The sequence below is a fragment of the Dipodomys merriami genome, unplaced genomic scaffold, assembly GCF_024711535.1.
Source record: "Dipodomys merriami isolate MVZ:Mamm:240054 unplaced genomic scaffold, mDipMer1.0.p SCAF_262, whole genome shotgun sequence".
Classification (NCBI taxonomy): domain Eukaryota; kingdom Metazoa; phylum Chordata; class Mammalia; order Rodentia; family Heteromyidae; genus Dipodomys; species Dipodomys merriami.
The window spans coordinates 874,459-897,202 of record NW_027204071.1 but is presented as its reverse complement, the minus strand read 5'-3'; the positions used below and the strand labels follow the sequence as shown (position 1 = coordinate 897,202).

Genomic DNA, 22,744 nt, shown 5'->3' with positions numbered 1-22,744 from the left:
CACATCCAGCATTTGTTTTTATTAGGGTTCTTGATTATAACCATTTTAACTGCGGTGAGGTGGTAACACAATGTGGTTTTCATTTGCATTTCTTTTCTGGCTAGGGAGGTTGAGCATTTCTTCATGTGTCTATTGTCCATCCTTCTTTCGTATTCAGAGAAGTTTCTCTTTAAGTATTTAGTCCACTTATTTATTGGCAAGTTGTTACTTTGAGGATTTGTTGGGGGATTTAATTTTTTGAGATCCAGGTATATTTTAGATATGAGACCCTTGTCCGATGTATGGCTAGTGAAGTTCTACCAATCAATGGGCTTTCTATTGATCTTGCTAGCTATATCCATTGCCATTCAGAAGCTCTGCAATTTCATGCAATCCCATTGGTTCCAGCTTTCTTTGATTTGTTGTATTTCTGGGTCTCTATTAAGAAAATATTGGTTTGTGCAAAGGAGACCTAGGGTTTCTCTTACGACATCCTGTAATGTTTTCACAGTGTCTGCTTTAACTCTGAGTTCTATGATCCATTTGGAGTTGATTCTGATTCAGGGTGATATATAAGGATGTAGCTTTAGTTTTCTACAAGTGATTAACCAATTTTGTCAGTACCATTTACTGAAGAGGCTGTCTTTCTTATATTCTTGTTTTTAGCACCCTTATTGAAGATTACAGTGCTATAGGTCTGTAGGTTCATTTCTGGGTTTTCAATTCTATTCCATCTATCCTGAAGTCTGTTCTTGTGTCAGGACCAAGCTGTTTTGATCACTATAGCTTTGTAGTAGAGTTCATATTTTGATATTTATATTCCTTCAGCACTGTTCATTCTGTTAAGGATCATTTTGCTATTTGGGTTCTTCTTATTCTTATTCCATATGAACTTTTGGATTGCCTCTTCTATTTCCTTGAAAAATGAGGTTGGAATATTGATAGGTATCACATTGAATTTGTAGATAGCCTAGGGAAGGATTTCCGTTTTCATGATGTTGATAATTCCAATCCAGGAGCATGGGAGGTTTTGCCACATTCTAATTTCTGTTTTGATTCCTTTTTAAAGTTTTTAAAGTTTTCATCATTGAGGTCCTTCACTTCTTTGGTTAAGTTAATTCCTAGGTATTTTATTTTTTGTGGGGCTATTACAAATGGAGTTGCTTTCCTGATTTCAGCCACACTTTACTCATTGTTGGCATACAGAAAAGGCATTGATTTTTGAGGGTTAATTTTATACCCTGCTACTTTTCCAAAGTTTAAAATCAGCTTGAGTTATTTAGGAGTGGAGTGCGTGCGATTCTTTAAAGAGAAGATCATGTCATCTGCAAGTGGGAGAGTTTTACTTCATATTTCCCTATTTGGATCCCTTTTATGTTTGCATCTTGTCTTATTGCTGTAGCTAGGCATTCTAATGCTAAAATGAAGAGAAATGGAGGGAGTGGACATCCTTATCTTATTCCTGAGTTAGGAGGAAATGGCTTTAGTTTTTCACCATTAAGTTTTATGCTGGCTGTAGTTTGTAAGTTTGTCATATACAGCCTTTATTGCATTGAGGAATGTTCCCTGGAATCCTAATTTTTCCAGAACCCTCATCACAAAGGGTTATTGAACCTTGTCAAATGCTTTTTCTGCAACTATTGAGATAACCATGTGGTTCTTATCCTTGCTCTTTGTGATGTGATGAATTATACCAGATTATTTGGTTATATTGAACCAACTTTGCATCCTTGAAATGAATCCTGTTTGATCCTGGTGTATGATTTTTAGGATGAACTGTTCAAGTCAATTGGCCAAAATTTTGTTGAGAAGTTTTGCATCAATTCTCATCAAAGAAAGAGAACAAAGAAATGGGTCTATAGTTCTCTTTATTTGATGAGTCCCTGCCTGGTTTGGGGATGGCTTCATAGAATGAGTTCGGTAATGAACTTTCTCCTTCAATTTCATTGAAGAGTTGAAGGAGTATTGGTGTGAGCTCTGACATGAAGGCCTTGTAGAATTCTGCTGTAAATCCATCTTGTCCTGGGCTTTTCTGAGATGGGAGGTCTCTTATTACTGTGTCTATTTCAATACTTGATATGGGCCACTTAAGATGGTTTATCTCATCTTGGTTTACTTTCAGCATTACAATATTTGCTAGGAAAACGTCCATTTCTGCCTGGTTCTCTAATTTATTAGTATAAAGGTTTGATAAATATTCCGTTATAATGTTCTGAAGCTTGGTTGTTTCTGTGGTGATGTTTCCATTCTCATCTCTGAGTTTATTTATTTGAGTGTATTCTCTTCTTTTTCTCATAAGATTTGCAAAGGGTCTGTCAAATTTGTTAATTTTTCAAAATACCATTTCTTTGGGTTTTTTTGGTTCTTTCTGTTTTCATATTTGGATTCTAATTTGTTTAATTCTGATGTAATTTTTATGATTTCTTTCCGTCTACTGTATTGGCGTTTATCTTGCTCCTCTTTTTCAAGGCGGTTCAGATGTCTCATTAAATTGTTGGTTTCAGATCTCTCCAATTTGTTGATGTAGGAACTCAGAGCTATAAACTTGCCTCTGAGTACTGCCTTTGCTGTGTCCCAGAGGAGCTGGTAATTTATGTGTTCATTTTTGTTGAATATCATGAACATTTTAATTTCCTTTCTCATCTCTTCCATGACCCACTGGTGATTCAACAGTGTGTTGTTCAGCCTTCATGTGTTACAGGAAGTTCTTTGGTGGATTTTGGTGTTGAGTTCTAACGTTATTCCGTTGTGGTCTGGGAAAATGAATGGTATAAATTTAATATTTCTGAATTTGGACAAGATTGTTTTTTGACCTAAAATGTGGTCTGTTTGGAAAATATTCTGTGTGCTGCTGAAAAAAGGTGTATTCTGATGCTGCTGGGTGATATATTCGGTAGATGTCTGTTAAATCTAGCTGATCTATGCAGTTGTTTAGATGTGCAGTTTCTCTATTGAGTTTTTTGACGAGTTGATCTACAAAGTCAGGATAGTGGTTTTTTAAAGTCGCCAGCAATTAATGTCTTTGCATCTATGTGAGGTATGAGGGAAAGCAGTGTTTCTTGGATAAATTTTCGTGCTCTGTTCTTTGGCAAATATATATTTAGAATTGTAATAATCTCCTGGAGGGGAGATCCCCTAATTATTATGTAGCCACTTTGGTAATCTCTTCTCATTAATTTTAATTTGAAGTCTATTTCATCTGATATTTGGATTGAAACTCCTACGTGTTTATAGGAGTCATTTGCTGGGTTGATTTTGTTCTAGCCTTTCACTTTCAAAAGTTGTTTGTTTGTATGATCAAGGTGTTACTCCTGAAGGCAGCAGATAAAGGAATCTTGCTTTTTAATCCAACTAGACAGTCTATGTTGCTTAATTGGAGAGTTAAGTCCATTAATGTTGAGAGTTAGGACTAAGTGGTATTTGGGAGTAGCAGGATACAACTGTAACATCATTATGGATGTTGACACTGGCATGAAATTCATTTCCTTTTTTATCTGACAAATGAATATACAAAATAACATAACTTTAACTAAATATCAAGACCTAATTAAACATATTACCAGAAAAGTCATCATGCAAGCCATATTGCAACTGAGGTAAAAGAAAAATCCGTCATACTCTGTATTCTGTATTTCTTTTACATGTTGATTTTTTTCTTAAATTATTTACTTTAGCTCGCATCTTAAAAACATTGTGTTAAATGATGTATATTTTGGTAATTAATTTTGGATGCCTCCTTAAATTTTGTTTTGAGTATAATGTCTCACTTCATTTACTAACTCATGAAATGATGCTGATTACAAAACAAATGCTAATAACCACTGTTTATAATACACAAAATCTCATAAGCAAGATTTCATGAAGCAGTGGTTAACATTTTGATTTCATGGTCTCATGATGATGAGGCCTACCTGCAGGAGTACAGGTGTACCTAGATTCCTCAACCTAAATTTAGCCACAGTTAAAAAATGTTTATATCTTTTCCTGTCATCCAACAGAGATTAAACTTGAGTATAAAACCTAAGAAAATGATAAGGTAAGAATTTAGCTTTTCTTGACATAAAGTAAACAATATGCCTCATAGAGTAACTCATTAGTTTAAAGTCAAGCTATTTCTCCAAAACATTCTAAATATTTCCTTACAATGTATATTATTCTCAAGAAGGGAATGGGGAATGTGAGAAGAAGACTAACCAAGTATTGTCTTCAAATATACATAATTTGTATTTACCTCCTTTTTTTCGTTATAAGCATTTTTGATAGAACTCTTTGAATAATTGTTTTCCTGGTCAGCTATAATATGTCTTAGTTGCATATACCAAACTACATTCAGAAAATCGTATATAGTAATTAAGTAAGGAAAACATATTTAATAAATTGCAAAAAGTATATACCTATAGGGATAATATTTTGAAGAGTGCATTGGAAATATTCTAATATAATTATTAACTTGATTGTACAATTTCACATTGACAGTAATGAAGTAGATAACTTTAATGCTAATTGGACAAGATTGTCTTTCTAAATGAGCAAAACCAATATCTCCTTCTACTTTATCAAGGAAACAACTGAGCAAAAAATGGAAATTAACATAGGAATCTATAACATCTTCAATGAATTTTTGTTTATTAACAAATATTAATTTCACAAAGTATTTAATTGTGTTATATACATCTGTCCATATAATGTAACTTGGTAAATTAGATTCCTTTTATTAATTTCATTATCCTATTTTTATACTCACGTTTTATTCTGTCATCATACTAACATAAAATATTTGAATATATTTACTCCACAATATTTCTCTTAATCTCCTCTCTTACTTTTTTCCAAATTTAATACTTTCCAACTTTTACACCTGAGTCATTCATTTTATTTTCTGAGTCTAGAGTCTGCATATGAGAAATCTAGTATTTGTTTTTCACACTATGGCATATTGCTTTAATATGAAGGTTTCCAGTTCTAACTATTTTCTTGACGATGAAATTATTTCATTATTATGTGTGACTAAATAATATATCATTGTGCATATATGCATATATATTATAATTTCTTTAGTCAATCAGTGATTAAGGAACATGTAGGTTGAGTCTGTAACTACTTATGTTTTTTATGTGGGAGAAGGAAGGATGGAAATAATGATGTTTGGACTGAGAAACATGCTCTTTAGGCAGGCACTCTAGTATTTGAAACATCCTCTCAGCTGCTCTTTCATTAGTATTTCAGTAATGCATTATATTCAAAAAGTAAAATTTAATTACATTTGCAAAGGAGTTCTTTTTCAGTATCAATATTATTTTTTATTACAGTTTTACATTTAGTATGTCATATGAGTATGGGGGTGTATGTGAGCATGAAAATGCATGCATGTTTGTACCTGTAGCTGACTCTAGGGAAATGGACACTGTGAGAAACAGGATTCAAATAAAAGTTTACGACCTGTAAGTTGATAAATTAATGTATAAGTCCAGTTTGTTGAGTGTGATTTCAAGATCATATTTTTTAGGTTTCATACCAACAAATAGATGTTTCTAATCCAAAATCATAAGGAATAAAAAGCTACTCTGTTTCATAATCATTGTCTTAGTACTCTAGACATTTTTTATTAGTGAAAAATATGATTGGTCAGTAGTAAGTCTTTAGAAACTCTACATTTTCCCCAAAATCTTCAGATGTACTATTTGGAAATAAATTACAAATATATTTATAAACATACAGTTACAATATGATTTTATATATCTAAATATATGTATATAATATAAAAGTATCATATATTTAGTTATGATTTAAATGTGTATCTTAAATATTTATTTAATTTTAAATGTAATTCATTTCATCATATATATATATATATATATATATACACATATATATATATGTAGACATATTTTTTTGGTAAGTCATGTGGCTTGAACTCTGGGCTTAAGTGCTATCCCTGTGCTCTTCAGCTCAAGGCGAGAGCTCTACTGCTTGAGACATAGGTCTACTTCCAGTTTCTGGTGGTTTATTGGAGATAAGAATGTCAAGATAAGTATTCAAATGTTTTTCCCCCCTTGGTATTATTTCTAACATATTTATAAGATGATTTCTTTGTTCTTTGTATGTCCTTCCCCCATGGCATAACCCCTGCTTTCATTGTAGTTTATGTTGGTATAATTTGTGGAGGGGAAGGGAAAAAAACAACTTGTTTAAATAGGGATACAGGTGGACTCATTGCAACAATGAAATATACAAGGTGTTATATCGAAAAATGAACTTTACAACTTTGGCTGGGAGGTGGGGGTAGATGGGAAGGGATGGGAAGGTGAAACAAAGGAGCACGCAACAACGCTTGATAAGAAATGCACACATTACCTTGCCCATGTAACTGTAACCTCTCTGTATGGTATTTTCACAATTTAAAAACAAAACAAAACAAAAATAAAACCTGAGAGAGTCCAGGACAAAGACGCCAGAAGCAGCAGGAGAGCAGATTCTGCTCAACACCAGCTATAACTGACAAGGAGCAGATATCTTCATCCTGCAGATCACTGAACAGAGACAGCCCAGGATCCAAGACTGTGGTGTGAGTAGAACCCTGACATCCTTACTCCTCAACGAGCAAAGGAGGGAAGGCCACCCCTCCCCCATCACCAGAGATCTCCATCTTTGATCCTGACAAAGCCCCACTGAGCAACTACCTCCAACTCAAGCCTTGGTCGAAAATAAAAGAGTCATTTAACTGCTCACAGGAACCTGACCTGACCTGCCAGGCTCAACTCCACCCAGGGCAAAGTCACACATCCCAAACCGAGATTGCTCAGCCTCCAGACGAGTGACTTTCTACATTGGGTAAACAGAGTCAGTGGCTGCCCCTCCCTACAGCAGCCTAGACAATCAATTGAAATTTAATAAACAAAAAACCTAAGAATGTCTCTAGGCTGACCTCTGTGAATGTCTCAGGAGCTAACCCTTCAGGAAAAACTACTGTTTGCTGAAAGGCCTCAACCCTACCCAGAACCTAGCCTCATCACAGCATCTCCAAACTAGAGGAAACAGCCATCTCCCTCTTTTGTGATACTCGAAGTAGATTGCCTTCACACTGAACTAGCCTGGGAGGCAGATCACAAAATCCTGGGTAATGCAGAGCATTTTTCTGCCTGCTCAAACAAACTAACTTAAGAAACCAATCAAGCCAGTGGAAAAACAACCACCACAAGCAGACCAGAGACTCCACCAAGAGACTGTTTAGGGACACAGTGGAGATACAGGATTTTCCGATTCTCACCCTCCCCCACCAAAAAGAAATCAAAGAACTCTTTTTTTACCGTTTTTAATTTTTTTGAAAAATACTTTTTCTATTAATCTATTTTTTTCTCTCATAAATTTTTAGTTGTGAGTGTGTGTATGTTTTTTATTTTTTGACCTTTTAGTCCTTTTTTAATTCTTTTCATTTTTTTCTATTTTTTTCCTTTTTTACATGACTTAATTGCTGTTTTGCTCAGCCCCAGATATATACCTGCCATTGATTATTAGACCTTATGCCCCATTGTGTACATACTTAATCCAGAAGTTTATCACTCAATTGACAACCTCAGGCGTAAGTTCTTCATTAGCAGTATTATATCTTTATACCTATATAATTTTCAAGTAACTAATTATAGGAAATTTTATTTTTTAGTATTTCATACCTCTTTCTATCTCTCCCCTCTTCTCATCCTATCCTTTTCTTCTCTCAACATCACTTCTTTAAACTTATATAATTTTTACGTGTTTCATTTTTAAATTTAAATTTTTGTTTTTCCATTTTTTTCTTGTTTTTTTGTTTGTTTGTTTTACTCATTCTCCTATCATTCTGTCCAATCCATTTCCCTCTCTGCGATTAGGATTTGGTTAAATTCACTCTTTTTTTACCTCTCTACATCCCTCTAATCCTATTTTTCAACACATTTCTCCTTAAAACTAAAAATTTCTGGTTTGCCAAATTTATATTTGCTATTTTTAGCCCATAAATCCATAGTTGTTTGATGTTGAATAGATCGTATCTGATTAACTACATTGTATCTGCAGCCATTTTGATTGTGCAACTACAGTACTTTGGTTGATGCTTGCCTTAAAACAGTGTTCTAGCACAAAATTGGTGTTACTTTCATACAAAATGGGCAGAACAAGCCAGCAAAACACAAGAAAAATGGCAGGTCTGGGTATCTCAAGTCCCACTCATGACATCTGGTAACAGAACAATTCATGAATAATCCAGAGGAGAGTTCCTAAAAGATCTACAAATACTACTGGTGAACATGGTGAATGAAAAGATTTAAAATCTGCAAAGGACTCAGTGTGAACATAATAAGGAGAGAGAGGAGGCAAAACAAAGGATAATACAGGAATCTTGTGAACGTGATTAAGCTACTCAAAGATTGATACAGGACTTGAGTGAACAGGTTTAGAACAGTCAAAGAGAAATTAAGGAATTGTGTGAACAGGCTGAGAACAGTCAAAGAGAAAGACAGGAATTGCATGAGGAGGCTGAGAACAGTCAAAGAGAACTACAGGAATTGTGTGAAGATGAGGAAGCTAATCAAAGACTAATAGAGGCATTGTGAGAGTGGGATGACACTAGACAAAGATCAATAGAAGCATTCATGGAATCCACAAACAGACAGCTGAAGGAATTCACGGAGATCACAAATGGAATGCTGAATGGAGCCCTACAGAAGGAATGGGAATCCAAGGAAACATAGCCAATCAACTAAGTGATTTGAGAATAAACTCTGAACACCAAATTAAGGAAGTAAAAAGTTTATACAAGATTAAAACAAAGTTCCAACAATGAATTTGAAGCCATCAAAGCTGACCAATTAGAAGGAAAAGAAATAAAAACCAAAGTAGAAAGTCTTGACAGTAGATTTGATCATGTAGAAGATACAATCAAGGGGATTGAAGATAGCCTAGATATTATAGTGAAAGAACATACAACTATGCAAGACAAATCCAAGTATTATAAAAGATCTATTCAACATTTGGAAGACACCATCAAAAGTCCTAATCTGAGGATAATGGGTATAGAGGAGCCCATAGGGACAGAAGTTAATGGTTTAGGAAATTCATTTAACAGGATGTTAGCAGAGAACTTCCCAAACATGCAAAAAGTTAGGCCTATTCAGATACAAGATTTTAGAACCCCAAATAGACAAGACCATAATAGTACATGCCACCATGACATTAAAATCCTCAGAGGATCAATTCAGACCAAGGAAAAGATCCTTAAAGCTGTCAAGGAGAAAAGATAAACCACTTATAAATGGAAAACAATTAGAATAATCTCTGATTTGTCAGCAGAGACAATTGAAGCAAGAAGAGCCTGGAATGATGTATACCATGTCGTAAAGACAAACAACTATCAACCAAGATACTGTACCCAGCTATACTCTCCTTCATAACCGAAGGTCAAATAATAATTTTCCATAGCAAATAAAAGCTGAAATAATATATCTCCAACAAGCCAACCTTACAAAAGATACTTAAAGATTTCCTCACATAGAAAACCAACAAGACCACAATAAGAGCAAAGAAACCGCACAAAAAGTGAGAATCCAAGAACCATAAGAAGAACACAGTTGCCTCAGCGCCCAAGAAGTTGGATAACATGGCAGGAACTCATAAAAACCTCTCAGTCATATCTTTCAACATTAATGGGCTTAACTCTCCAATTAAGCCACATAGATTATCTAATTGGATTACAAAGCAAGATTATTCTATATGCAACCTTCAGGAGTCACACCATGCCCATAAAAACAAATATATTTTGAAAGTGAAAGACTAGAACAAAATGTACCAAGCATTCTCATTGTGGTGAGGTGGTATCACAATGTTGTTTTGATTTGCATTTCTTTTATGGCTAGGGAGGTTTAGCATTCCTTCATGTGTCTACTGGCCATCCTTCTTTCCTCTTCAGAGAAGTTTCTCTTTAAGTCTTTCGCCCATTTATTTATCCTACAGTTGTTTCTTTGAGGATTTGTTGGGGATTTAATTTTTTGAGTTCCAGGTATATTTTAGATATGAGACTCTTGTTCATTGTATGGATAGTAAATATCTTCTCTCAATCCGTGGGCTTTCTATTGATCTTGCTAGCTATATCCTTTTCCGAGAAGAAGCTCTGCAATTTCATAATCCACTTTGTCCAACCTTTCATTGATTTGTTGTGTTTCTGGGGCTCTATTGAGAAAATTTCAACCTGTGCCAAGGAGACCTAGGGTTTCTCCTATTCCATCCTGTAATATTTTTAGAGTATCTGCTTGACTCCGAGGTCTTTGATCCATTTGGAGTTGATTCTGGTGCAGGGTGATATATAAGGATCTAGCTTTAATTTTTTACAAGTGATTAACCAATTTTGCTACATCATTTACTGAAGAGGCTGTCTTTCTGCCATTCTATATTTTGAGCTCCCTTATCTACGATTAGATGGCTATAGGTCTGTGGGTTCATTTCTGGGTTTTCAATTCTATTCCATTGGTCCTGAGGTCTGTTCTTGCGCCAGTACCAAGCTGTTTTGATTACTATAACTTTGTAGGAGGGTTTATAATTTGGTATTGATATTTCTCCAGCACTGATCTTTCTGTTAAGGATTGTTTTTGCTATTTGGGGTCCTTAATTGTTCCATATGTATTTTTGGATTTCCTCTACTATTTTCTTGAAGAATGAGATTGGAATATTCACAGGTATCGCATTGAATTTGTAGATAGCCTTGGGGAGTATTGCCATTTTCAGGATGTTGATCTATCCATTCAAAGAGCATGGGAGGTTTTCCCACTTTTTACATCCGTTTTCATTTCCTTTTTCAGATTTTTAAAGTTTTCATCATAGAGGCCCTTCAGTTCTTTCATTACATTAATTCCTAGGCATTTGATTTTTTGTGAGGTTATTACAAATGGAGTTGCTTTCCTGATTTCAGCCACACTTTTCTCATTGTTGGCATACAGAAAAACCATTGATTTTTGAGGGTTAATTTTATATTCTGTTATTTTGCCAAAGTTTTGAAGATGCTGGAGGGGATTTGAACAGAATGGAAAATTACTGCAATGTTTGTGGGAGTGTAAACATGTTCATGTACTTTGGAAAATGCTATGGATATTACTCAAAAGACTCCACATAGAGCTCCCGTGTGACCCAGCAATCCCACTTTTGGGCATTTAACCATATGATCACAAACAAGACCATACTAAAACTACTAGCACAACTATGTTTATTGCAGCATTATTTACCATAGCTAACATATGGAACCAACCCCGTTGCTCCTCAGTAGATGAATAGATCAAGAAAATGTGGTATACATACACAATGGAATTCTATGCCTCCTTCAGAAAGAATGGCATTGACTCATTTGTTAGGAAATGGAATGACTTGGAAAATTATATTAAATGAAGTAAGCCAGTCCCAAAGAAATATAGATCCTATGGTTTCCCTTATTTGCATTAACTAGTATATGTGTGAGACAAACAAAAACTGTCAGACAACTTGATGTTAAGTTAAATGAACCGCATGTTCTAAGATCTTGGTTCTAAGATGTTTATAAGATGATTTCTTTGTTGCTTTGTATGTATATCACCCAGAGTATAAGCCCTGCTTTCACTGTATTTGGTGTTGATATATTTTGTGGAAGGAAATGGAAAAAAATACAACTGTTTAAATAGGCTTACAGGTGGACCCATTACAATTATAAGATGAACAAGAAGTTATATTTAAAAATGTACTTTACAATTTCAGTGGGGTGGGGGGTGGACGGGTGGGGATGTGGTGGTAGGAGCCTGTAGGGGTGGGAAGGGATGTTATGGGGAAACAAAAGATGAGGCAACAATGTTTGATAAGAAACTTACTCACTATCTTGCCCATGTAATTGTCAACCCTCTGTATGATATTTTCATAATAAAACAAAACCAAACCAAACAAACAAAAAATCTACCAAGCATATGGCCCCCATAAAGAGGCGGGAGTTACAATCCTAATATCTGAAAAAATTGACTGCAAATTAAAATTAGTCACAAGAGATAAAAAAAGTTTTTTATGTACTAATTAAGGGATCTCTCCTTCAGGAGGATATTACAATTCTGAATATCTATTCACCAAACAATGGAAAACCCAAATTTATGCAAGAAACACTACTTTCTCTCAAAGATCACATAGATACAAAGACATTAAATGTTGGGGGATTTAACACACTACTATCACTACTAGATAGAGCAACTCTTCAAAGACTCAATAGAGAAACTGCACATCTAAACAACTGCATAGATCAACTAGCTTTATCTGACATCTACTGAGTATTTCAACCAGCAGCATCAGAATACATGTTTTTCTCAGCAGCACATGGAACATTTTCCAAAATATTCCACATTTTAGGTAACAAATCAAACTTGTCTAAATTCACAAATACTGAAGTAATACCTTGCATTCTTTTAGAATACAAGGGAATAAAATTAGAATTCCACACCAAAAGCCACCAAAGAGAGTCATGTAACACATGAAGGCTGAACAACACACTGTTGAATCATCAATGTGTCATGGAAAAGATGAGAAAGGTAATTAAAATGTTCATGATATTCAACAAAAATGAACACACAAATTACCAGCTCCTCTGGGACACAGCAAAGGCAGTACTTAGAGGCAAGTTTATAGCTCTGAGTTCCTACATCAACAAATTGGAGAGATCTGAAACCAACAACATTTGAACCACCTTGAAAAAGAGGAGCAAGATAAACGCCAATACAGTAGACGGAAAGAAATCATTAAAATTACATCAGAATTAAACAATTTAGAATCCAAATATGAAAACATAAAGAATCAAAAAGATAAAGAATTGGTACTTTGATATATTAACAAATTTGACAGACCCTTAGCAAATCTTATGAGAAAAAGAAGAGAATACACTCAAATAAATAAACTCAGAGATGAGAATGGAAACATCACCACAGAAACAACCAAGCTTCAGAACATTATAACGGAATATTTATCAAACCTTTATACTAGTAAGTTAGAGAACCTGGCAGAAATGGACATTTTCCTAGCAAATATTGTAATGCTGAAAGTAAACCAAGATGAGTTAAACCAGCTTAACAGGCCCATATCAAGCATTGAAATAGACACAGTAATAAGAGACCTCCCATCTCAGAAAAACTCAGGACCAGGTGGATTTACAGCGGAATTCTACAAGGCCTTCATGTCAGAGCTCACACCAATACTCCTTCAACTCTTCAATGAAATTGAAGGAAAAAGTTCATTACCGAATTCATTCTATGAAGCCATCATAACCCTCATCCCCAAACCAGGCAGGTACTCATCAAAGAAAGAGAACTATAGACCCATTTCTTTGTTCTCTTTCTTTGATGAGTATTGATGCAAAACTTCTCAACAAAATTTTGGCCAATTGACTTGAACAATTCATCCCAAGTATCATACACCAGGATCAAACAGTATTCATTTCAGGGATGCAAAGTTGGTTCAATATAACCAAATAATCTGGTATAATTCATCACATCACAAACAGCAAGGATAAGAACCACATGGTTATCTCAATAGTTGCAGAAAAAGCATTTGACAAGGTTCAATAACCCTTTGTGATGAGGGTTCTGGAAAAATTAGGATTCCAGGGAACATTCCTCAATGCAATAAAGGCTGTATATGACAAAAACCTACAGCCAGCATAAAATTTAATGGTGAAAAACTAAAGCCATTTCTTCTTAACTCAGGAACAAGACAAGGATGTCCACTCTCTTCACTTCTCTTCAATTTAGTATTAGAATGACTAGCTACAGCAACAAGAAAAGAGGCAAATATAAAAATGATCCAAATAGGGAAAGATGTAATAAAACTCTTCCTCTTTGCAGATGACATTAGCTTGTGTTTAATGAATACCACAGTCTCCACACCCAAGTATTTCAAGCTGATTCTAAACTTTGGCAATGTAATATGGTATAAAATTAACCCTGAAAAAATCAGTGGCTTTTCTCGATTCCAACAATGAGAAAAGTGTGGCTGAAATCAGGAAAGCACCTCCATTTGTAATAGCTCCACAACAATAAAATACCTAGGAAGTAACTTAACCAAAGAAGCTAAGGATCTCTGTGATGAAAACTTTATAAACTTGAAAAAGGAAATCAAAACATAAATTCGATAGTGGAAAAATCTCCCATGTTCCTGGATTGGAAGGATAAACATCGTGAAAATGGCAATACTTCCCAAGGCTATCTACTAATTCAATGCAATACCTATCGATATTCCTACCAGATGCTTCAAGGAAATAGAAGACGCAATGCAAAAATTCATACGGAACAATTAAAAGACCCAAATAGCAAAAACAATCCTTAACAGAAAGAATAGTGCTGGAAGAATATCAATACCAACTTTTAAACTCTACTACAAAGCTATAATATTCAAAACAGCTTGTTACGGGCACAAGAACAGACTTCAGGACCAATGGAATAGAATTGAAAACCCAGCAATGAATCCACAGACCTAGAACACTGTAATCTTCAATGAAGAAGCCAAAAAGTATAATGGAAGAAAGACAGCCTCTTTAGTAAATGGTGCTTGCAAAATTGGTAAATTACTTGTAGAAAACAAAATCTATATCCTTATATATCACCCTGCACCAGAATCATCTCCAAATTGACCAAATACCTCAGAGTCAAAGCAGACACTCTGAAAACTTTAAAGGATGGAGTAAGAGAACCCTAGGTCTCCTTTGCACAGACCAATATTTTCTTTAAAGAGACCCAGAAAGACAAAAAAAACAAAACAAAAAAAAAAGGATGGACAAATGGGATTGCATTAAATTGCATAACTTCTGCATGTCAAACACATAGCTAGCACGATCAGTAGAAGGTCTAGGGATTGGGAGATCTTCACTAGCCATACAAAGAACAAGGGCCTCATATCTAAAGTATACCTGGATCTCAAAAATATTAAATCCCCCAACAACAAATCCTCAAAGAAACAACTTCCCCATAAATCAATGGACTAAAAACTTAAAGGGAATCTTTTGTGAATAGGAAAGTAGGATTTCCAGTAAACACATGAAGAAACGCTCAACATCCTTACCCAGAAAAGAAATGCAAATCAAAACCACATCGTGATACCTCCTCACCCCAGATACAATGGCTATAATCAAGATCTCTAATAACAACAGATGCTGGAAGGGATGAGGACAGAAGGGAACCTTACTGCATTGTTGGTGGGAGTGTAAACTTGTTCAGCCACTTTGGAAATTAGTATGGAGGTTTCTCAAAGACTTTACATAGAGCTCTCCAATGACCTAGCCATCAGACTTTTGAGCATTTACCCTAGAGATCACAAACAAAACCATACTAAAGCTACCATCATAACTATGTTTATTGCAGCATTATTTACCATAGCTAAGATATTGAATCAAACAAGAGGCCCCTCAGTAGATGAATGGATCAAGAAAATGTGGTCTATATACCCAATGGAATTCTATGCTTCCATCAGAAATAATGACATTGCCACATTTGTTAGGAAACAGAAAGAATTGGAAAAAGTATATTAGGTGAAGTAATCCGAGCCCAAAGAAACATAGTTCCCTTGGTTTCCCTTACTTGCAATCCCTAGTTTATGTCTGAGACAAGCGGAAACGTTCAGATAAGTTGATGTTTGGCGAAATGTACCCTAAAGTAAGGATTCAAATGTTTTTCTTTCTTATGATTGTTTCTAACAAATTTATAAGATGATTTCTTTCTTGCTTTGTATGTCCCTTCCACAAGGTATAACCCCTGCTTTCACTGTATTTTATGTTGGTATAATTTGTGAAGGGGAAGGGAAAAATCAAATGAGGACCCATTGCAGCAATGAGATGTACAAGATTTATGTCGAAAAACGAACTTTACAACTTTGGCTAGGGGGGGTTACGGGGGGGGGGAGTGGGGGGACGGGAAGGGATGGGAAGGGGAAACAAAGGAGGAGGCAAAAAAGCTTGATGAGAAATATGCTCATTTCCTTGCACATGTAATTGGGCCCACTGTTTACTATATTTTCACAATAAAATATTATCTGAAAAAATTGTATGAATGGATATGATTTTATTTTTCATTACAAACATAGAATGTAGTAAAAATTTTCATAGCAATTACACTGCACTAGGTTGAGGGCAGATTCAAATGTAAATAATATACTGTGTTCATGTACAGAATTTGAGCATGAAAAATTTTAATATGCCTGTGGTCCTAAAACCAATACCTTACTGATATTGTGTGACAAATACAACTTCCTATATGTACAGAAATTTTCCTTGTATATTTCTAATACATATTTTTATTGTAAATGTCCTGTGCACAGGGTTTACAGTTACATAAATAAGGTAATGAGTACATTTCTTACTGAGCATTTTTATCCTCTCCTTGTTTATTCCCATACCGTCCCTTCCTTCCACCCCCCCAACCCTTCTCTACACCCCCCGCCCGCATCTGATAGAGTGTCTTGTACATCTCATTGTTACAATGGGTCAACCTGTATCCATTCCTTGTATCTTAAATGAAGAATTGCTGGCTTGATTTATGCTGATTCTACTTGTATAGATACACCTAAAATCACTCGCCAAGTCCAAGAGCACATAAATAATATGCACATCACTTTTTTTTCATTTTGTTATAATTGTGTTCTACACATTTATTGACAGGTTACAAATTATTCTCAAATTTTAATGCATTAAAATACTTTCTTTTTTTCTTATTTTCTTAGCTAGGAAATCAGCAAGACCTCTCAGTAAGTATTCCTCACATAAGACTTTTCAAATGGGTTGGTGAAATGTTGAGCTGAGCTCCCATCTTTTCAGAATTCACACTTCTGCTTAGGAATTGATGCTGGCTGTTGGAAAAGAGCTCAAGGAAGAATGTCATTTAAAGCCTTATAACTTTATTCTGTACCGGGGTATTTTCTTGCTACTTTGTTTATTGAGCGTGTTTACAAGAACAACATTCCCTGGGGAGCAGGGAGATGCCATATGAGGTTTTCTTACTGAGATTTCTGAGTGACTTGCTATCACTTGTACTGCATTTTGCAAATCGAATCTGTCAAAACCATTTTAAGAGATATTTGGTTTTAAAAGATATTTGGTTCCAAGCATTCTGTCTAAGGCATATTCAACAACTAGTGAAACTTGTGTTGTCTGTAGCTATGTGTCCTTCTCTATGTGTGCATGTATACATGTGTATAGGTATGTGTGTATTTTTGTGTATAGTAACATGCATGTCTACATATAGACGGGCATATACACACATATATTCATATACAAATAAATATACATATATAAATATATGTGCATATATATATATATATATATATCAGTTGTTCAGTGATTCAATCTATAGTTCCCAGCATATTGCCACTCTCACAATGTGTACATGATAAACTGCTCTGAGGGTATTTGTTGTATGATAGACATCTTTTGTACTCACTTCCCCCATTAACCTTGTTTTTCATCCCTGAATACCTTCGGTCTACTTTGCATAGGTTAGCATTGTTTTCATTATATGTATTCACTGATAATAGAAGAAAAATTGGTTTGTAAAAGAAAGAGAACTTTTAGGTCAGAGGTTAAAAGTATCCTAACGTCTCAATGATTCTTATGAGAAAAATTTGTAATAGTAGTAAAAGTGAAAAGGAATTCCTAGATCTGTTGTTTTGCCATTTAGAATAGGAAAGAATAACATCACGTCACTATTATAACTCTTAAAGAATGCAAGGGTAACTGATGGTCGCTATCATTTTTCCACACCACCAGTGGATTCTGAAGGATAATAGTAGACCAGCAGAAATTCTAAGTACCAGACATGGAGCATGAAAGATAAAGAGAGGAAATGAGAGAGTGAAAGAGAAAGAGAAATATCACAATACTGAAAGTGCATAACAGATAAACAAGAGCTGTATGAGAATATTCATACTGCTATCTTTAGACTCTACATGTACATTTGAAGGTATTTGATGTATGTTAACCCATTAACATGAAATATAAAGTTATTTTGATAAAAATAAAAATGATTCAGGAGAAATTATAAATGCAAAAACAATCTTCACAGAAGCAAATTCTCAGAAATATTTCATCACTTTGAAAAGGATAAAGTGGATGAACTTAGTAGTATGACAATTCACAAAGACATAAAAAGATATTAATATATTTCATTATATATCCCAAAGAAGAAAGCAATTATTGTTTAGATGATTTTTTAAAACACAGTCTCTCAGGTGTTGGGAAGGTGGCTCAGTGGTAGAGTGCCTGCCTTGCATGCACTGGGTTTGATTCCTCAGCATGACATAAGCCGAAAAAGATGGAAGTGTGTTGTGGCTCAAGTGTTAGCGCTAGCTTGGAGCTGAGGGAGAGCACCTAGGACCCAGAGTTCAAGCCCCATGACCAGAAAAATCAAAATATAAAACAAAACAAAACACAGTCTCTCATTTTTGTGGCTTCAACTCTGTAATACCACTGCTTCAGCCTAGGGCTAAAGTTTTAGGTGTGTATATTTATCAACACTCCTGATTCAGACTCTACTTAATCGTTTTTTTTTTTTAAATAAATATTTTGTTCTTAATTTTCCTCTTTGTAAATTCACATGCCCTATAAAAAATGGTTCGGCCATCCCAGTAACCTTCTCAATGTACCTCCTAATAACGACTTTCAAAAAGTTGTATTATATTACAAGGAAAACAATGCTACAAATAAGGAAAACCAATAAAAATATTAATGATTAAAATAAAAACTAAAATAATTATCAGTGTTTTCAGTATTTGAAGGGTATTACCTATTAGATTTTACTATTTTCTCATATCCCTGTACATTTAAAATGGGCTAAGGTTATGGTATTCAACAAGAGGTTTTTAGGTTATGAGTAATCTTTAAAGTTACCCACTAAGATTACTCTTTATGGCTCATCTAATCATTTGTATATGTCTTATATCATCATTTGTTCCTCGCTAACATATAAAATAAGGAAGCCAGGGGCTGGGAAGGTAGCTCAGTGGTAGAGAGCTTGCCTTGCATGCTTGAGGCCCTGGGTTCAATTCCTCAGCACCACATAAGCAAAAAGAAAAAAGCCGGAAGTGGCGCTGTGGCTCAAGTGGTAGAATGCTAGCCTTGAGCTGAAGAGCTGAGGGAGAGCGCCCAGGCCCATAGTTCAGGCCCCACGACCGGACCCAAAAAAATTAAAAAACATAAAATAAAATAAGGAAGCCCTGTAGTTTTAACAGAAACTGTGTAGTTAACAAAGTCTTAACTCTTTATTCTGCTCCTTTACATAAAGACTTGGCAACTTCTGATTAGTAATGTTCCTATAAACTCTTAAATATACATACATAGTAGCATATGTCTGTTCTGTTACCATAAATCTTAAATATTTTATCGAAAAGTTTTATTACCTGCCAAACAGTCCTTGTTTTAGCATATATAAGCAAATTCCCAAAATTAAATATATTTAAACCATTAAAACTTTTAACAAAACTTAACACTTGCTGCAGTGTTCATTATGACAGGTGCCTTGTATAGAATAATTTAATTTCTCCTCCTACACATCTCTTGAACAACAAATATCTGGAATTATTTTGTTTTTGACATGTCAATCTTGATTTTAATCTTAAATGTGTGCTTATTTAAGAAGTACATGGTTCTAAAATTTCATGAAAATTCTTTTAAACTTACTTTTTGTTGAATTGTCTAGTTTAAGAAAATCAATTACATTCTATATATAAAACATGTTCTATGTTCCATTCAGCATCACTTACTCTAACATTGGAACTATACAGAGAAGATTTGAATGACCCCTGTGCAAGGATTGCAGGCAAATTCCTGTACCATTACCTACTTTCACAACAACAGATGCTGGAGGGGATGTGGCCACAAGTTAACTGTACTGCACTCTTGGTGGGAGTGTCAACTTGTTCAACCACTTTGGAAAGTAGTATGGAGGTTCCTCAAAAGACTTCACATAGAACTTCCCTATGACACAGCAATCCCACTTTTGAGCATTTACCCAAAAGATCACAAACAAGACGGTACTAAAACTGCCATCACAATTATATTTATTGCAGCATTGTTTAAGATAGCTAAGATATAGGACCAACCCCAATGCCCTTCATCAGATAAATAGATCAAGAACATGTGCTATTTATACCAATGAAATTCTATGCCTCCATGAGAAAGTATGGCATGACCCAATTTGTTAGAAAATGGAAAGACTTGGAAAAAATTATTAAGTGATGTAAGCTAAGTCCAAAGAAACATAGGTCACAGGGTTTCCCTAATTTTTAATAACTAATATAACTGGGATAAGCAGAAAAGATCAAAATCTATGCACATATGACCAGATAAGATGTTGTTAAGGGAAATGAACCCACAAATAGGAACACAACTGTTTTTTTTTTCTTTCTTGCTATTGTTCTAACGTACTTATAACAGGCTATGTGATTTTTTTTGTTTCTTTATATGTTCCTCCCCCATGCTATAACCCCTGTTTTCACTGTATTTGAATTTGGTGTGCCCACCTCTTGTATATACGCTCCTGTAATTTGGGGGAGGGGAAGGGAAAAAGCAAAATGCTGAAATAGGGATTCAGGTTGACCCATTGTAACAATGAGATGCACAAGACACTATGTTGAAAACTGAACTTTACAATTTAGGCAGGGGAAGTGGGGAGGGGCGTGTACTTGTAGAGGTGGGAGGGAAAGGACGGTAGAGGGAAATAAAGGAGGAGGTAACAAAGCTTGTTACGAAATGTACTCATTACTTGCTCATGTAAATGTGACCTCTCTGTACAGTATTTTTAAAATAAAAAACATATGAAAATGTTCTGAGATGAAAGAGTTTATTTCCTTTATTTTACTCATATAATATGGTTAACAAAGAAATTAATGCGAAACACTGATATGAAGGTATTTTGAATGAATGTGTGTGTGTGCACGTGCACGTGTTCTCATGCACTTGCATGTATGTTGGTGTGCTCACAGTTTGAAAAAAGGGCGTCAAAGTCTTGCTAGGCCTGCTCTCTAGATTGGTGAGCTACTATATGAGCTACATCTCCATTCCTGGCCCTTTGCTAACATTAAAATTTTTGAAAAATTATCTCATGAATTTATTTTGTCCTGATTGGCTTCCACTGTTATCCACATATCTCTGGCTCCTGAGTAAATATGCCAAGTAGTTAGGATTACAGGTGTGACCAACCAGCACAAGGCTTTCAGAATAATTTTAAAAGTGGAAGAAAGTTTACTTCACGGGGGCTTGTTTTATCATCTCCTACTTATAAAGCACTTTGGAGTGATTATTTGTGATTTTTTTTGTTTTTTAGATTCTTAAGAAAGTAAGTGATGATATTTAAAATTTAGTACTTTTTAAAATGGAACCTGGAAAAATGGGACAGAATATATTTGTCTCTCTTATAAGCTCAGCTCTGTGCATGGTAACCCAATATCACCAACACAGTCTGTGTTGAAGACAAAAGGTAACAGAAAATAATCACCATGGCCAATAATTGTTATGGTATTATTTCTTGGACAATATGAACCTTGAATAGAGAGTGTAAGAGAATGGAGAGATTTTACCTACCTTTTGTGTATTGCTGAAAGACTTTTGGAAACTTTGACTCATTTCCTTCCTCACAGTGTGTGCTTGGACCATGCACTTATTGACTTTAATTACAATTTTTCCCAACACTAAAATGGCAATAACATTAGCATTATAGAAAATGTTATCTTAAGAATTAAGGAAAATAAAACTTGTGAAATACTTAACATAAACTTCCATGAATGAGTTTTGAGTTTAGTCAGCAGTTTTTTTAAAATACTAAAAAGAATGCCAAAAGTATTACAGAAATCATTGCATATAGTGAGCAAACAGAAGTAATGTTATCTATTGACCATGCTCTTCTTCCAAGGAAGCCAGGTGGATTATTTCTTATGCTGTAAATCAAACTTGTTATCTTATGTCTTGATAGTGTAAAAATATCAGGACAAAATAATGAAGGAATGTTGTAGACTGAGGTGAAGTCCATATGAAAATGTGCAAAACTGATAAAACATAAAAGTATCTGAGCATTATATTGTGTTTTACATCATTTAAGTTACATTGCAAAGTTAAGAAAGACCTAAAAGAATGGATTCTCTTTTTGATGTCCTATCATAGGTCCTTGGATGAACTCTTTCCTCATTCTTGTAAAGACATCATCAGATGAGGGGAACTATATTATTTTTTGTTTGCTTCTGTACATTTATTCTTCATTTGAAATCTGAACTACTTGAGACTGAAAGAAAACAAGGAAATTAGACACGCAGTCTTTGGAAAGAACAATCAATGTGAAATAAATAAAATGCATACAACCTTGTAAAAGGTCTGGCTAAAGTGAGTTATATAGTATCAAGCATAAACAGAAAATGATTAAGCAATATCATGTTATTTAAAATGGAAAATGTTAGGAGTTGCTTAATATTGTTCCTTTCTAATACCTTGAATTAATCATTGATTTTGTATAGAAAGATTAAAGATGAGATTAAAAAGAAACTTGATTAAAAGTGGACAAAAGTTCTGAATAGACATACTCTCCTTAAACCCTGAAAAATTCCAGTGGGTTTACAAAGTTCCTTAATACCACTTCTATGCTGGTTTAATTCTTTTTGAGCAGAAGTCATTAGAGAAATGTAATTCAAACTTACTATGATACTACTTCATAATTATTGTAACTTTTATCAAAAAAATCAAAGGAATCCGGTGTGGTGGTAAAGGCTTTTAATTCCA

General features: G+C 34.6%; 1 non-coding gene across 1 annotated transcript; it reads left to right on the top strand.

Moving 5' to 3' along the window:
* The first annotated feature begins 19,717 nt into the window (after nucleotides 1-19,717).
* Nucleotides 19,718-19,824, top strand: LOC138837118 (U6 spliceosomal RNA). The gene has a single exon (XR_011375187.1). It is a non-coding gene; the product is annotated as a U6 spliceosomal RNA (small nuclear RNA).
* The last annotated feature ends 2,920 nt before the right edge of the window (nucleotides 19,825-22,744 follow it).